Below are 17,962 nucleotides of genomic sequence, written 5' to 3' on the forward strand. Positions count from 1 at the left end.
AAAGGTATAGGTTAATGTTAGTCAGGGCCATACTTTTGTAGGGATCATTGAAAGTTAGATTGCATTGCGCTAAAAATATTGTGTGTCAGTTTAAGCTCAGTCATGTATAATTTTTCTAAGGGAACGTTTCAGTTTGTACTTCAATTACCGACAATTCTACGTATGATATTTAATGTGTGACAGCACGATCGTTACACATATCTGCTTAAACTGGGTATGTTTTATCAAACCACTTCTTACAGTCAATGGACTGAATCCAGTCCACTTACAGTCGGTTTTTTGTTTTCCTTGTGGTTTCTGTTACTCACAAGAAACCGACATCGAGGAGGATCCCTAATGGTGTGCGCAGTGATTATGGTGACCACTCGAATACCTCCTCCTGAAATCGTACGGGTGAATCAGGAAGATTTAACTCCTGTCAGGTACTGTGAGAAAATCTTGGGGTGTCATGCGCGTTTGTTGTGAGAAGCTGTGGGCCCAGACTTCGTACTGACGGCCGATATTGCTCGACCTCGTAGAGCACGGTCGGTTGATGTTCTTTTTTTGGAAACGGAAGAGATTGCACGCATGGCATGACGAGCTCGCTCTTCCGATTTCAATCCCATATAATATGTCTGGGATGCACTAGGGAGACTGGTTGCATAACGTCAGCATCCGCCAGCCAGTCTCCAAAACTTCTGAACATCTCTGCGAGAAGATCTCGGCATGAGATTGATGACATCATTCACAGCATGTCCCGTCGTTGTCAGAAATGTGCTGGTGCCAGAGTAGGGCACACACCATACTGAGCACATTAACCAGTTGTCAGAATGTGTGTGCAAATCCGTTAAGTTGGAAAAAAAACGAAGAGTACTTTTGTCTACCGTCATGCATCTTGGAGTTGTTTCTTTATATTGTTTCTACTTTACTATCATCTGTTTATATCGTTTTGTGGCAAAATAAACACAACCTTAGCCGGCCGCGGTGACCGAGAGGTTCTAGGTGCTTCAGTCCGGAACCGCGCGACTGCTACGGTCGCAGGTTCGAATCCTGCCTTGGGCATGGATGTGTGTGATGTCCTTAGGTTAGTTAGGTTTAAGTAGTTCTAAGTTCTAGGGGACTGATGACCGCAGATATTAAGCCCCATAGTGCTCAGAGCCATTTTTGAAACACAACCTTTCAAAATTTCCGTTTGTTGCTTTAATTTTGGATACCGTTCATGCCTTGTTTATCTTCCAATGAAATTGAAAAAGTCCCATCAATGAAAATTGTCATTGTTGTCTAGCTTTCTCATTAGCTACTCTGTTACACATCTTCCCCAAGTGTAGACAGATTCTACTCGGTTTCGCTGGTTCTCTTCATCGATTTTGCTCTCATATTGCAGACTCTGCAAAAGTTGCACCTGTCGTGGATGATGTCCTGTTCAGCACTGCTACTAATGCGCATACGGTGTGGTACGAGGATCACTCCAAAAGAAATGCACACTTTTTTAAATCCATCTTTCATTCTGCATGTTTGAAAGTTTTACAGTGTGTAGATACATCTTTTAAGAACAATATTTTCATTTCTCCACGTAATTTCCATCCCTCTCGACTGCCTTACGCCATCTTGGAACCAGCGCCTGTATACCCGCACGGTAAAATTCTGGATCAATTTGTTGGAGCCACTGTTTGGCAGCGTGCACAAGAGTGGCATCATCTTCAAACCTTGTTCCACGAAGAGAGTCTTCCAGTTTCCCAAAGAGATGATAGTCCCTTGGAGCCAGGTCAGGACTGTAAGGCGGGTGTTTCGGTGTTGTCCATCCGAGTTTTGTGATCGCTTCCATGGTTTTTTTACTGACATGTGGCCGTGCCTTGTCGTCCAAGAGCAAAACATCCTGCTTTTGCCGATGTGGCCGAACACGACTCAGTCGAGCTTGAAGTTTCTTCATTGTCGTCACATATGCATCAGAATTTATGGTGGTTCCACTTGGCATTATGTCCACAATCAAGAGTCCTTCGGAATCGAAAAACACCGTAGCCATAACTTTGCCAGCAGAAGTTGTGGTTCCGGATTTTTTCTCGTACTGCTCCAAAAACTCGCTGCATACCGTTTTTCTTGTTTCTTTGTGAGCCACTGTCAACATCCTGGGAACCCACCTGGCACAAACCTTTTTTAACGCCAACGTTTTCACTTCCTTCCCCTGTCCCAACGTAGCGTGACAATTCGTTCACTGTGATGCGTCTATTAGCAGTCACCAATTCGTTAACTCTCTGCACATTGTCTGAAGTGTGTGCAGTACGAGGCTTGCCGCTGCGAGGACAATCCTCAATACTGCCTTGCCCGCTTTCATCACGTAACCTGCTTGCCCACCTGTACTGCGATCGACAGCAGCATCTCCATACACCATTTTCAACCTCTTGTGGATGTTCCCCGCTGCCTCGTTTTCACAGCACAGGAATTCTATGACAGCACGTTGCTTCTGGCGAACGTCAAGTGTAACAGCCATCTTGAAGACATGCTGTGACGGCGTCACTCACGGGAACAAGTTGAACTAAGTTTGAAAACAAGCGGGAAGGATATATCTGAACACTGTAAAACTTTCACACATGCAGAATGAAAACTGTGTTTTTACGGAAATAGTGTGCATTTCTTTTGGAGTGACCCTCGTATTTCAATAAAAGTCACTATTCAGTTGCTCAAAATCAGACTAGGGACTTGCTGAGCATTGGCGTCAGCTGGGCGTCCTGTTCTTTCCTCGTCCTTCACGCTTGTTCAGTTGCTTTCGTCTTGTTGTATCCACTATGGATACTTCGCTTCACCCTAACAAGACATTGTCCCCTTCTTGTGGTGAAACTCTTTTACAGAACTGAGCTGCAGCTACTCTTTCAGAAGACATTGGTGCAAAGGGAGAGTAGCCTCTCCGTTTTTATTTCGCAGGAGTGAAAAGCTAAGTGTTGTGCTAACGCTGAAAACTGACACTAGCCAAATGAACGGTGACGTTCAGCGGGTGTAAACTTACGCACTAAGCCGTAGTGCAAACCTAAACAAGATCAGAACGAAAGTGCAGATAGTTACTGATTTACCCTCGTATAATAAGCATGTACTCTAACTTAAAAAGTGGAATGCATTATTTACGTTGAGCAGGGGTTGAACGGAAACTTAAGCCGAGCGTAAGAGCGTCTGGAAATTACGGTGCCACTCCCTTTACCGCACCACCCAAATAAACTCCGGCGTAACAAGAAGAGATGTTGACCGAAGACCACTCTGTTCTTGTAGTGAGCTTTTATACCGCGCTAACACTCTCTCGTCCGCTTTAGACTTAGTAAATATTTGACGCGTGCTGAAGGCCTACCAAATAGTGTGCGTGTGTGTGTGTGTGTGTGTGTGTGTGTGTGTGTGTGTAAAAAGAGAGAGAGAGAGAGAGAGAGAGAGAGAGAGAGAGAGAGAGAGAGAGAGACGAGTGGCAAACACCGCGTAGCTCTGATGCGTCCCAGTGCGTCATGTCAGGAGAATTGTGGGGAATTAACGGGGGAGAAGGGCGGAGCATATGGCCGTCAGCGGCGTCTCTGAAAGCGGTCTTCCTCTCCTCTCCCCACCTCCCCCCACCGCGGCTACAATTGTGGCTCGCGCCCCTACTGTCAGATTTAGCTGTGTCCGGCCCGCCATTCCGACAGCGGGGAAACGAATTGCTACGGCGACCGGTGCCGTACCCCCCACAGCACTGCAACCCGCTCGTCAACCTGTTTCGCACAAGAGACCAGGGATGAGAAAAACCAACCGGTTAAAACCAATACCGGTGTTTTAGTTCTGGACAACCGACATTTTTCGGTATCTATTTGGTCTCAGTTATAACAGGTGTTCTTTCTTCTTACTAATAACCGGGTAAAAAAATACCGACATACCAATAGCCATAGCTTTTTTAAGGGACGAGTAATTTTTATTGGTTAAATTTGCATTGGTTTGAAATATTGCATTATTATAGAAAAGTGGAAAAGCGATCAGTGCTATTTTAATAACAGTGCTGACAGCAACGAGTAACATACACATGACATAAGAATTGGTACAGCATTGCTGAGACAATAATGTACCCATTAGCAAGTGGTGTGGCGTACTAGATGGTATGCATGTACATACAGTGTGCGAGACTTTCCCCCACCTGGTCTATATGATAAGTGCTCCCTGTCGTAGTTGAACATCAGTTGCGTAACGGAATGGAAACATCCCTACTCTGGAAGCATTTCATTAAGTGCGGTGTCAGTGAAATACAATGCTCCATTTGCTTTAAAAAGTTAATAATGGGATAAGTCACAACAAACTTGCGACGTAATAGCCTATAAGGAGAAAACTTAAAACTTAACATGCGTCTCGGTGCATAAATAAAAATAAAAATTTCGATGTGCAGCATGCAAAAAGGATGTTCTTTGAAACTACTGCAACTTAGCAGTTCATTCATTCTTTACAATAATAATAGAAAACAGCTGATCTACTGCCTGTGTCCACATAAGATGCCTTTGCCTGCTAGTATCAGTTGAAAACGGATAAATTCACACAAAAAATAGCGTACATCACCTCAGTTTTCACCCTTTAGCAGTGACTATTCGTAATGTCCGAAGTGTGGTATGATCCCCGATTAATTCATAACTTTTTTAGGAGAGTTTCAAAAAATTAGAATCATAACGAGAAAAACTGGTGATTTTTTGAAGTAGTCAACCGATCAATGACTTTTCTATAAAAGCAGATTGTTGAATCCTTCCTATTGTCGAAGATGGGGTGTCTAGGAAACCTACTCCTCGGACCGCTAGATATTAAGGGATTTGTATCTGGTTCCTGGTTCACGTCAGATGAAAACCCGGCGAGAATCACTGTTCAGACTGTACCTGGACACACCCGTGGACATAACCTGGGACCATTTTTCCAATGACCATGTACAGCATTCTTGACACCAGGCTTTGTGGGCTTTCCTGTGACAAGGGGTCAGTGAAATGCACCCTGCAGGTCTCCGGGCGAAAAAATTGTCTGTTCAGTCGTCTGTAAACTGTGTATCTGGAGACAACTGTTCCTGTGGCTGCGGTAAGGCCCAGAGCAAGGCTACCTGCAGTACTCCGTGGCCGTCTTCGGGCACTGATGGTGAGGTGCCAGTCTCCTTGTGGTGTTGTACACTGTGTACGTCCCACACTGTAGCGCCTGAACACGTCTGCTGGAATCGTCATAATCTTGGTATCTGGCTTTGTGGCACACGGAGGGCCCGTGCTACGACCTGCTGTGTTTGACCAGACTCCAGTCGCCCTAGTATTCTACCCCTCATAACGTCATCAATGTGTGTTTTTGAACCATTTTCAGCTCACAGTCACCATTAGCACGTCTGAAATCGTCTGCACACTTACTCGCTGCAACGTACTCTGACATGCACCAACACACCTCTGCGTATGTGGACTGCTGCGAACGCCACTGTGCGACGACCGCAGGTCAATTGCACCGCATGGTCATACCCCGAGGTGATTTAAACCCGCAAACCGCCCACCAGAGCGTTGTTTCACCGTGTATCAGCATTGTCCTTAATTTATGAGCATGAGTGGACATGTTTTTTTAACGTTACTTTTATCTATTCCTTTCTAGTTGGTTCATTTGGACATGAGTCTCGGGCATGCGACGTTTCTGTTTTATTTGGGACACCCTGCATATCCATAATGGATAAGCTTAATGAAAGGTAAATGTTGTGGTTGGCAGGAGAGCCAACACCGTGTTACTAGAGGAGGCCGAAAGGCACGCGTTTTAGCTCACGCAGGCTGGCGCGAGGTCTGGAACAGGACCAGGAAATTAGAATTTAGAAACAACAGACGTAGCTGGTGGAATACTTAACTTTAATCCATTAAAGACGAACGTCGGTTTTGGACGGTACATATTTCACAATATCAATAATAACTGATAATGGCGCCTTGCTAGGTCGCAGCAAATAACGTAGCTGAAGGCTATGCTAACTATCGTCTCGGCAAATGAGAGCGTATTTTGTCAGTGAACCATCGCTAGCAAAGTCGGCTGTACAACTGGGGCGAGTGCTAGGAAGTCTCTCTAGACCCGCCGTGTGGCGGCGCTCGGTCTGCAATAACTGATAGTGGCGACACACGGGTCCGACGTATACTACCGGACCGCGGCCGACTTAAAGGCTACCACCTACCAAGTGTGGTGTCAGGCGGTGACACCACAGTAAAGGTAACGTCTGTTGCACAAGCCCGTGACCAGGATACTGGCCAGAATACAGGTAGAGTACAGCCTTTCCTTGCCTCGGCAGTAGGAGGGGGCGGGTGGAGAACGCAGCCCCTCTGCCACTTTTTACGCTCTGGAATGATTCCCGGTATCATTTGATAGCAGGCTAAGTGCAAGTGGGGCTGTCTTAGAGGGACACACACGAGGAAAATTCCTCGCACTTACCTGGAACTGAACCTGCGACATCCAGCGCCATTGTCCAGTGCTCTACCTGCTAGGCTACAATGGTCACAGATGACCTTATCAAGCATAATAACATCAGAAATTTGTGATTAGAAATTCATACCGACAAATACAGTCTTATTTGATAAAATGCACATTGAGGACGACTATTTAGAATGAGGAGTCAATTAATGCTGAAGAGGTGCAACTGAGCCATTGATCTCGGCTCCAGATGTACTACCACAAAACAGTTACATCATGCTACAGTGTCCAGATCGGAACGTCAGGAACGTGAATTAGAAATATGGGGTACTGAGCAATAAAACATGTATCTTTGGAAATCAGCATAAATCTACATCTACATACATACTCCGCAATCCACCATACGGTGCCTGGCGGAGCGTACCTCGTACCACAACTAGCATCTTCTCTCCCTGTTCCACTCCCAAACAGAACGAGGTAGAAACGACTGCCTATCTGCCTCTGTACGAGCCCTAATCTCTATTATCTTATCTTTGTGGTCTTTCCGCGAAACATAAGTTGGCGGTAGTAAAACTGTTCTGCAGTCAGCCTCAAATGCTGGTTCTCTAAATTTCCTCAGTAGCGGTTCACGAAGAGAACGCCTCCTTTCCTCGAGAGACTCCCACCTGAGTTCCTGAAGAATTTCGGTAACACTCGCGTGATGATCAAACCTATCAGTAACAAATCTAGCAGCCCGCCTCTGAATTGCTTCTATGTCCTCCCTCAAACCGACCTGATAGGGATCCTAAACGCTCGAGCAGTACTCAAGAATAGGTCGTATTAGTGTTTTATAAGCGGTCTCCTTTACAGATGAACCACATATTCCCAAAATTCTACCAATGAACGGAAGACGAGTATCCACCTTCTCCACAACTTCCATTATATGCTCGTCCCACATCATATCGCTCTGCAATGTTACGCCCAAATATTTATACGACGTGACTGTGTCAAGCGCTACACTACTAATGGAGTATTCAAACATTACGAGATTCTTTTTCCTATTCATCTGCATTAATTTACATTTATCTAGATTTAGAGTTAGCTGCCATTCTTTACACCAATCACAGATCCTGTCCAAGTCATCTTGTATCCTCCTACAGTCACTCAACGACGACGCCTTTCCGTAAGCCACAGCAAACAGCCGCACATTGCTATCCACCCAATCCAAAAGATCATTTATGTAGATAGAAAACAACAGCGGACCTACCACACTTCCTTGAGGCACTCCAGATGATACCCTCACCTCCGATGAACACTCACAATCGAGGACAACGTACAGGTAAATACATCACAATATCTGACTGATGGAAACACAGATACTGATCATCTGCTCAGAGGCAACACTCTTCCAGACACGTTTTACAAAACATGACAAGTCCTCGTCTCAGTAAAGTGAGTGAGAAAAAGAGTAATATTTTCATGAGGAAAAGGCACAGTTCAACGATTTTCGGGATCCTCGTTGAACTCAACGTCCCCCATATAAGTCACTTCAAAGGACGAAGGAAGCCAAGGCCACACCATTTCTAGTGGGACCGTACTTATGAAAGCAACTTGGTTTTCAAGCCAACCTTTGGGTTATGCCTTATCTTACCTTACCCTTGCAGCATTGAGAAATATCGAAGTTCAGCACGTCTGGAATCTGCCACGTGTCTCACAACGCCCTGCAAATAAGAGGAGTGCATGGAGCGTGTGTTTTGGTCGCAGCCTCAGCAGCTGCCAGCTCTTGCGTAAAGGCAGGGGGAAGCGTGTGTGTAGCGCCACTCGCCTGTGACGTCACGAGCGCTCCTCGCCTGCTATAATGAACACGCTGCCTCCCGTGGCTCCTTGCTTACGCCGCGCACCTGTTAACCCGACCGGAGGCACTACAGACAGTTGCTACGCAAGAGCCTCACCTTTTAGGAAGCAAGCGTACCCAGGTCAAACGGACCAACAGAACTACAGTTGTTTAATCTGTTTACAGAGGCATCGTTCCCTCATCTAAAGGGCGAACCCCAACTCCGACGACAATATTTCGCAGGTGGTTACGGGGTATTTTCTAAGCAGTTTAATACAAGGGATCCGTCGTCATCGATGGCTTATTACAGAGGAAGTGAATTTAGTTTCATTTTTCCCTCTTTTAGCGGGCCGCTGTTGCCGAGCTGTTCTAGGCGCTTCAGTCTGGAACCGCATTGCTGCTACGGACGCAGGTTCGAATCCTGCCTCGGGCATGGATGTGTGTGATGTCCTTAGGTTAGTTAGATTTAAGTAGTTCTAAGTCTAGTGGACTGATGACCTCAGATGCTACGTCCCATAGTGCTTAGAGCCATTTTCCCTCTTTTATCTTTGTATCCGTGGTGCACTGAAAATATCTACATAACTGAGAAAATCTACATCTACATGGACATCTACATCCACATGAATACTCACAAAATCACACTTAAGTGGCTGGCAGAGGGTTCATTGAACCACCTTCACAATAATTCTCTGTTACCAGAATGAGATTTCCATTCTGTAGCGGAGTGCGCGCTGATGTGAAACTTCCTGGCAGATTAAAACTGTGTGCTGGACCGAGACTCGAACTCGGGGCCTTTGCCTTTCGCGGGCAAGTGGTCTACCAATAGCGCTCTACCAAGAACACTTGCCCGCTGTAATGGTTCTCTATTCACGTGACCATTACGGCACTCCAACCCCAGTTCTCGATACCAGTAATGTCGTACTACTTTTCTGCGAAGTAACAGACATATTTGTGTGACAATATTCATATTTGGTTTTATTAATGTATAGGTACTTCGATGTATCGATATATTACAGTGGTTCTTGTGTGTATTCATTTCTGTGAGACTGTCATAATCTTTGACTTACTTGTAACCGTTTTGGCGCGAATGCGCACAGAGTAGTCTTTGTTTCCTTTGGCAGAAGTTAAGTTGTCATTTCTCTTTGTAAAAGAATAGTCAAGTCTTGTGTTTGGTTAAAGTGGAAGTTAAATATATGAAGATTGATACAAAACTGTTTTCTTGATGATGTGACAATTAAGGAGAAGTATATGTGAATTTACAAGAAGTTTAATAAAAATTTGGATCGTGAACACCAAGTCAAAAATTACTTCTACCATACCATTGTTCTGATCCGGAATTGTTTGATCATTAAGAATTTCTTGAAAAACGCATTTGTTAGGTCTTCAGATATTGCTAAAATACGGATCTGGACCTTCTAGCAGTCAAAGTGGAATCACCCTAGAATCAACAAGATGAGCCATAACGACTTGGACGAAATCTATTCAAGATAAGTGCCAAATGAATGACTTTTTTACACTGACCTCATTATTTCCATTCTGACGATATCATCCACAGTCAATAACCTTGTTGTTGCCCGATAAAGCGAACATACGCTGTGAGCAATATTATTAATCTGATTTGTAACCTACTTTGCAAGTGGTGGTATTGTTAGACCGCGGAAGGCAAAGGTACCGAGTTCGACTCTCGGTCCGGAACACAGTTTTAATCCGCCAGGAAGTTTCAGTTCTCTATCATTCCAAACTCGGACAGCACGCGAACAAAACGATAACCTATATCTTTCCTTGCGAGCTCTCATTTCCCTTGTTATATTATGATGAGCGACCTCCCAGCGTAGGTCGGCGCCGAAAAAATATTTTCGCATTCGGATGAGAAAGTTGTTGATTGAAATTTCGTGAGAAGACTCTGCCACAACGAAAACCGCCTTAGTTTACATTATATCCACCTCAAATCATGTATCATATCAGCGACACTCTCTCCCTTATTTCCCGATAACACAAAACGTGCTGCTCTTCTTTGTACTTTCTCGACGTACTCCGTTAATCCTTTCTGGTAAGGACCCCAGACCGTGCAGCAATACTCCAAAAGAGGACGGACAAGCGTAGTGTATGCAGTCTCTTTAGTAGATCTGTTACGTTTTCTAAGTGTTCTACCAATAAAACGCTGTCTTTGGCTTGCCTTTGGTAGATCTGTTACGTTTTCTAAGTGTTCTACCAATAAAACGCTGTCTTTGGCTTGCCTTTCCCACGACATTTAATATGTATGTATTCTTCCGAATTCAATTTGTTCGTAATTGTAATTTCTACCTACTTAGTTGAATTATCGGCCCTTAGAATTAACTGATTTATCTTGTAACCGAAGTTTAACGGATTCCTTTTAGCATTCATATGGATAACCTTACACTTTTCACTATTTAGGATCAGTTGCCAATTTTCGTACCATACAGATATCTTGTCTAAATAGTTTTGATCTTCTGATGACTTTACTAGGCGATAAACGACAACATCATCTGCAAACAATCTAAGACGGCTGCGCATATTGTCTCCTAAATCGTTTATATAGATAAACAGCAGAGGGCCTATAAATCTACATTGGGCAACGCCAGAAATCGCTTCCGATTTACTTGATGACTGTCCGTCAGTTCCTACGAACTGTGACCCCCTCAGTCAGGAAATCACGAATTCAGTCACGTAACTAAGACGTTATTCCATAAGCACGCAACTTCACTACTATTCACTCATGGTACTTTATGCCGATAACTATAAAGCCAGCTTTACTCTTATACCTGACATTTCCATTCAGCACTGATCGACAGTCTTTGGTCTTATTTTACTGACCGTGCTAGTTGTACGTTAATAGTGATAGACGGCAGTATGGATAGTTTGACTCATATGACAAGCTTAAAATATTAACTGCTTACTGCTAGTCACCTTTGCATCCCCCTACAAATTGAGAAATCGATGAAATTCATTACAGGTAATAGCGAATTTTTCCATAACACATGGTACAACTGCCCATGTTAGTGTATCCTCTGCAAGCCTCATCAACTACGTGTAACTACTGCAACCTACATCCATTTTAACCTACTTACTTTATTCAAGCTGTGGTCTCCTTCTACGATTTGTACCCCCAAACTTAGATAATGCCTCAGAATGTGTCCGATCAGTCGATCCCGTGTTTTAGTCAAGTTGAGCCGTAAATTTCTTTTTCTCTCAATTCGAATGAATACCTTCTCATTTGTTATTCGATCAGCCCGTCTGATCTTTAGCATTCTTCTATAGAAGTGGATTTCTAAAGCTTCTGTTTTGTCCTTGTCTGAACTACCTATCGTCCACGTTTCACCTCCCACAAGACTACATTACAAATATCCAAGTTTCACTTTCGTGCAAGGCTACATTACAGACAAATGCTTTCAGAAAGGACTTCCTAACACTTAATTTATATTTTTTGTTAGCAAATTCCTCTTTTTTGCCAGTCTTCATTTTATATCTTCTCTACTTAGTCCATCATTTGTCATTTTGCTTCTCAGATACTAAAAACGTAAATTCCGTCGGGTAAACCGTTCGCCTGGTGCAAGTCTTTCGAGTTGACGCCACCTCTGCGACTTGCATGTCAATGGGGAGGAAATGATGATAAGGACAGCACACCACCCAGTCTCTGAGCGGAGAAAATCTCCGACCCAGCCTGGAATCGAACCCTGGCCGTTAGGTATGACATACTGTCGCGCTGACCACTCAGCTACAAGTGGCGGTCGCTCTGATAGTAAAATTCGTCTACTATTCGCAGTGTCTCATTTTCTAATCTGATTCCCTTAACATCGTCTGCTTTATTTCGACTACATTGCATTACCACATCGATTGATAAATTTCCCTTCCGATCACCAGATTCACACACATTGGTCGTAGATTCATTCAAAGACAGTCTATACTCAATAATACGAAAGGCAAACTTAGCGCTGAAATTTAAATTGTGAAACGTAGCTCAGCAGGTAAGACTTAGCCTTTGCTTATTTAACTGTACTATTACTCCCTTGGAGGCAGGTGGCCTTGTCTGCCTGATAAAGTGTGTAGGAAATCAGCCAGAACATTACGATCACCGACCTGTTATCGATATAAAACAATCCAGGCGGTAGCAGCGTCGTCTCGCGAGGAATGACTGCTGGTCCGACGTACGCACGGAGCATGTAGTATTAGTGGGCGTGCGGCTCGTCTGTAGTATGGCTGAGGAGCGCGTTGTATCTGTGTTTGACCGAGGGCAGATTGTGATGGCCCGGAGGCTCGGCACGTGCACTGTGGAAACTGCACGACTTGTGGGGTGTTGGAGGAGTGCTGTGGCGAGTTTCTTCAACACCTGGCGAAACCCAGGTGAAACCACGTCCTGAGGTAGTCCTTTTGGGCGACCAACTCTCATTGCAGATGTCCGACGTCGTAGGCTGGGCAGATTGATAAAACGAAAAAGACAGTGAATTGTGGCGGAAGTGACATCAAATTTGAGTGTTGGACAGAGTACAAGTGTGTCTGAACACACTGTGCACCGAATAATCCTAACGATGGGCTCCCGCAGACGACTCCCTGGCATGTTGCAACATTAGCACCACATCGGCAACTACGACTGAAATGGGTACATGACCATCATCATTGGACTCTGACGCAGTGTCAGATCGTTGCATGGTCTAATGAATCCCGATACCTTCTTCATCATGCCGACGGAGGGCGTGAATCCGTAGTCTTCCAGGGAATCAGCTCCTTGGCGCCTGCACAAGCTGTCGACTATTCCATTATGCTCTGGGGAACATGGGTCAACTACAGCTCGTGCAAGATAACATGACGGCCAAGAAGTGTCGTACACTGATTGCATACCACGTACACCCTTTCATGACTATCGTGTTCCCCGACGGCAGTGGCATTTTTCAGCAGGACAAGGCGTCATATGACAAGGCCAGGAATGTGATGAAGTGGTTCGAGCAACACAATGGGGAGTTCTGTTTCATTTGTTGGCCCTCCAACTCGCCAGATCTGAACCCGATCGAACCCATCTGGGATGTGACTGAACGTGGCGCCAGAGCTCATCACCTCCGCCCCCTTATCCCTCCCCGGAATTTACAGGAACTAGTTGAGTTTCTGTGCAAATGTGGTGCCAGTTTCCTCCAGCAAACAACAAAGACTTCATTGCTTCCATGGCACGACCCGACGCCGTTGTTATCCGTGCCAAAGATGGAGTTACCATCTATTAGGTAGGTGGTCATGATGTCTGGTTGACCAGTGTGTAGCCTCTCGCGCGGAATCGTTACGTTTTCTAACAAATTTTACGAGGGCTCCACTTGAATGAATCCTATGAATATATTGTACATTAACTTCGACGAAATTGAAGATAAGAGCTGATTAGTGAATAGAGCTTAGTTCAAGAAAATAATTATATCTTTATACATACTGAGAACTTCTTTATTAAGCCTGAAAAAAATAGTTTAAGAAAGGCTTTTGAAAATAAGCTAATAGTCACACATGTGATCTAGGTTGGCCCAGAAGAGACTCGATACGATTTGGATAAATATCGTGTGATTTAGTAACATCAAGAATACCTTCAACTGCATGTTTATTCTTGGATTATGATTTTCAAAAAATACAGAAGAACAAGCATATTTTTATTAATCTTAGCCTACCAGGGAGTGTTTTTACTGAACACTACTGGAATAACGAACGGAATAGTTGCACACTTGACACGACCTTTTGAAACTCTGGAGTACAGTAGAATGCATGAATTACACACGCACTCATTCAGACTAGCCATTCATCGCAGAAAAAGAAGTTACTCATAAATCCAACAAAAACCTACGCAGATATCAGACAGACAACTCCACCTGTCTCCAACGGAGTAACAGTATAGTTAATTAAGCAACAATTAAGTCTCATCTAACGAACTGCGTGTCACAAGTTAAATTTCAGTGCTAATAATGTTTTTCGTGTTATCCGAACGGGCTCGATGGTTGAGTATTCGGACACAAAATTACTCCTAAATTCACAGCAAAAATTACACGGAATTGCAATTACGGGCTCAATGAAAAAATTACGTTCTGTAAGCAATTATTCCTAAGGTGGAAGATACTGTAAATCAGTAATAGCCACGTCGTTATTCAGTACAAAGAAACGTCGACTAACTACAAAAATCACGACAAAGAAAGATCATGAAACCAAAATACAGTGCAAGAGGATTTATTTAAATGCGAATATTGGTCCTTTAGTGATTGTAGAATACCGCGAGCGCAATATAATGAACAAACACTTGGTAATAGCTAGGGAAGCCATTTAAAATGATACGCAATCAAATCTCCACAAAAAACAGTTTGATTTTAAAATGACCGTCGGAATATTAAATACACAATCCGTGCTGACGACCAGTTAATGACTGATTCAGAGAACTAATCACACTCACACATACATGTGGCTTCATGCCTCTCTATCACAAAGTTAAAGAGCACAAAGAACGTTCTCAAAAGTTTCGAAACTCGCGAATTACTCAAGTACGACATGCGCAAACTGTCCCGATCTGGTCAGCAATATCTGATACCTACTACGAGATGAAGTAGACTCAGTTGAGCTGAACTTGCAGATTCAGAAAATTACTAAGGCTAGGAACTAAAATTTGATGTCACCATTCCGACGATTCCCAGGGCAGTAAAGCTGCTCGCTTCGACTTCAGTGTCCTATGCCAGACCGCAAGACAGTGTACACAATATACACTATCTACCTGTGGCAGCATTAACAAAGTGATGGGCCATCGGTCGCTTGTGTCACCCTGACCCAGAACAGTATCCTCGAAGGTTGGCTAAGCTGTCCCTGCATTCAAAGAAACTTACCCCAGGGCCAAATACACACATAGATACACAAGCAGATGACAGACATTCTTCCAAGCAGACAAGATGATAGTACGTGGAAAAACATAGGGCGGCGAACGCAAATACATGATGATTGCTTTACCCTATCAGTTAAATACTTAATAAGTACACATTTCATATGGAAAACAATTCATATATGAAATAGAATTCAGATGTGGTAATACAGTGTTGGAATATTACTGTGGCAGCCAGGTATAGCACCCAGCTGATCATTTTTATCTCAGTTTGAAATCATAGGAGCACCGACAGATAAGCGATGATGTTAGGTAATGTAAAATTGGGAATCGACCCTGAAAGTCAATAACGCGATCAGCATGAAATAGTAGGTGCTGATTGTAACCTGCCCAGTATCGACTGGGAACACTACGTATAGGTTACCGACGGTGAGAGGAAAGGAATACTGAATTCATAGAGTGACAATTGCCTTTAACAACCAGCTCCAAGAACCATGTACAGGCTGACAATTATTGAACTATACAAAAAAAACGTTAATTACTTACAAAATACGGCGTGCGCACACTTTATTCAACATGTGAACCTCACTACAGATATTAGGATTTAGGTTATGACATGTTAAACATGCCTACCATCATCGGCGATGATGTGACGCAGACGAATTCTGCATGACACGCTGAAGTGTCGGAACATCTTTGCTGTCGATGACCTCCTGAGTGGCTATTTTCAGCTGAGCAATGGTTATTGCTGTGCACCTTGTCTTTACTATAGTCCCACAAAAAGGAGTCTCATGTGTTCAGATCCGGAGAATATGGCGGCCAAACGAGGCCCATGCCAGTAGTCTCTGAGTACTCCAGAGCCAGAATATAGTCCCCCGAAGTGCTCCTCCAGGATATCAAACCCTCTCTTGCTTCGATGGAGTCGAGCTCCAACTTGAATGAAGCACATCTTGTCGAAATCAGGGTCACTTTGGATATTGGGGATGAAATCATCTTCCAAAACTTTCATGTAACGTTCGGTAGTGACCGTGCCATCAAGGAATATTGCACCGTTTATTCCGTGACTGCACACTCCCCGCTACACCGTCACCCGTAGAGGGCGAATTCTCAGTCCCCCAGATGCTCCAATTTTGCTTATTGACGACCCAATCCAAATTAAAGTGGGCTTATTTGCTAAACCAAACCATCATGCCACACTAATTCCCATCATGGCCCACTGCCAACCGTGCATTTCAAACGTCTTAGCGCAAATCGTTCAGGAGTTATAACTATTCTATTTCATATAGTTCAATAATTGCTAAGGGCCTTGAAGCAGTGGTACCACCGGTACCCGTCAGATCACCGAAGTTAAGCGCTGTCGGGCTGGGCTAGCACTTGGATGGGTGACCATCCAGTCGGCCGAGCGCTGTTGGCAAGCGGGGTGCACTCAACCCTTGTGAGGCAAACTGTGGAGCTACTTGATTCAGGAGTGAGGCTCCGGTCTCGGAAACTGACATACGGCCGGGAGAGCGGTGTGCTGACCACGTGTCCCTCCATCCATATCCGCATTTAGTGACGCACATGGACTGAGGATGACACGGCGGCCGGTCGGTACTGTTGGGCCTTCATGGCCTGTTCAGGAGGTGTTTAGTTTTAGTTCAGTAATTGCTACCCTTTAGTTACGAATAGATGCGATCTGTCACCTGTCTGCAACCTTCGTTTATCTCGTGCAGGATCTTGAGACTACGTTACGAGAGACCGGGCCACGTGTAAAAGCCTCTAAGGAAAAGGTTAGAAATTTGCCAATATTGGTACGATGCACGCTCCGCCATGCACTGTACAGTGTCTTGTAGGGCATATATGAAGATGTAGATGTAACGTGACCTATACAAGCAGTGACACCATAAAATACTTATTATCACATTAGCCACATTTAAAATTGTATTATACATTCCACAGAACAGGTGGAAACAGTAATGAACTTCACCTCGAAATACACTCCTGGAAATGGAAAAAAGAACACATTGACACCGGTGTGTCAGACCCACCATACTTGCTCCGGACACTGCGAGAGGGTTGTACAAGCAATGATCACACGCACGGCACAGCGGACACACGAGGAACCGTGGTGTTGGCCGTCGAATGGCGCTAGCTGCGCAGCATTTGTGCACCGCCGCCGTCAGTGTCAGCCAGTTTGCCGTGGCATACGGAGCTCCGTCGCAGTCTTTAACACTGGTAGCATGCCGCGACAGCGTGGACATGAACCGTATGTGCAGTTGACGGACTTTGAGCGAGGGCGTATAGTGGGCATGCGGGAGGCCGGGTGGACGTACCGCCGAATTGCTCAACACGTGGAGCGTGAGGTCTCCACAGTACATCGATGTTGTCGCCAGTGGTCGGCGGAAGGTGCACGTGCCCGTCGACCTGGGACCGGACCGCAGCGACGCACGGATACACGCCAAGACCGTAGGATCCTACGCAGTGCCGTAGGGGACCGCACCGCCACTTCTCAGCAAATTAGGGACACTGTTGCTCCTGGGATATCGGCGAGGACCATTCGCAACCGTCTCCATGAAGCTGGGCTACGGTCCCGCACACCGTTAGGCCGTCTTCCGCTCACGCCCCAACATCGTGCAGCCCGCCTCCAGTGGTGTCGCGACAGGCGTGAATGGAGGGACGAATGGAGACGTGTCGTCTTCAGCGATGAGAGTCGCTTCTGCCTTGGTGCGAATGATGGTCGTATGCGTGTTTGGCGCCGTGCAGGTGAGTGCCACAATCAGGACTGCATACGACCGAGGCACACAGGGCCAACACCCGGCATCATGGTGTGGGGAGCGATCTCCTACACTGGCCGTACACCTCTGGTGATCATCGAGGGGACACTGAATAGTGCACGGTACATCCAAACCGTCATCGAACCCATCGTTCTACCATTCCTAGACCGGCAAGGAAACTTG

The 17,962-nt window shown here is 45.0% G+C and overlaps 1 protein-coding gene across 1 annotated transcript in view; it reads left to right on the plus strand.

The window, feature by feature from the left end:
• The window catches only part of LOC126282335 (uncharacterized), a 636,605-nt gene that overhangs the window by 360,711 nt on the left and 257,932 nt on the right, over positions 1-17,962 (plus strand). The gene's annotated exons all lie outside the window — the stretch shown is intronic.

The sequence above is a fragment of the Schistocerca gregaria genome, chromosome 7 (genome assembly GCF_023897955.1).
Source record: "Schistocerca gregaria isolate iqSchGreg1 chromosome 7, iqSchGreg1.2, whole genome shotgun sequence".
Taxonomy (NCBI): Eukaryota; Metazoa; Arthropoda; class Insecta; order Orthoptera; family Acrididae; genus Schistocerca; species Schistocerca gregaria.